The sequence below is a fragment of the Nestor notabilis genome, unplaced genomic scaffold, assembly GCF_000696875.1.
Source record: "Nestor notabilis isolate BGI_N333 unplaced genomic scaffold, ASM69687v1 scaffold30174, whole genome shotgun sequence".
NCBI classification, from domain to species: domain Eukaryota; kingdom Metazoa; phylum Chordata; class Aves; order Psittaciformes; family Psittacidae; genus Nestor; species Nestor notabilis.
This window is the reverse complement of record NW_009927381.1, coordinates 318-650: the sequence shown is the minus strand read 5'-3', so window position 1 is coordinate 650 and position 333 is coordinate 318.

Here is a 333-nt window from a genome sequence, read left to right as displayed (position 1 = left end):
TCCTCCTGCATCACCCCAAAATCCCACTGCCTCCACTTTTTCCCCCACTGTTGACCTCTGGAGCTGGCTGGTTTGACTGCATTTACTGCATCTACTGCATTCAGTGCACATCTGCTGGACCTCAGCTCACTCAACACCTCCAAGCTCTGGTCCTCAGCCTGTGTTACAGAAGCTCAGCTCAGTTCAGCCAAAACACTTGCATGGGGTTCACCACCACTGTATCTGCCACCCCATAATGAACTCTTGAGGTTGCTGCTCCTTCCCTTAAACCTCAGTTCCTGCCCCATCCTCTCCCCCTTGAGACTTTGCACCGGAGCATCCTTTGGGATGGAT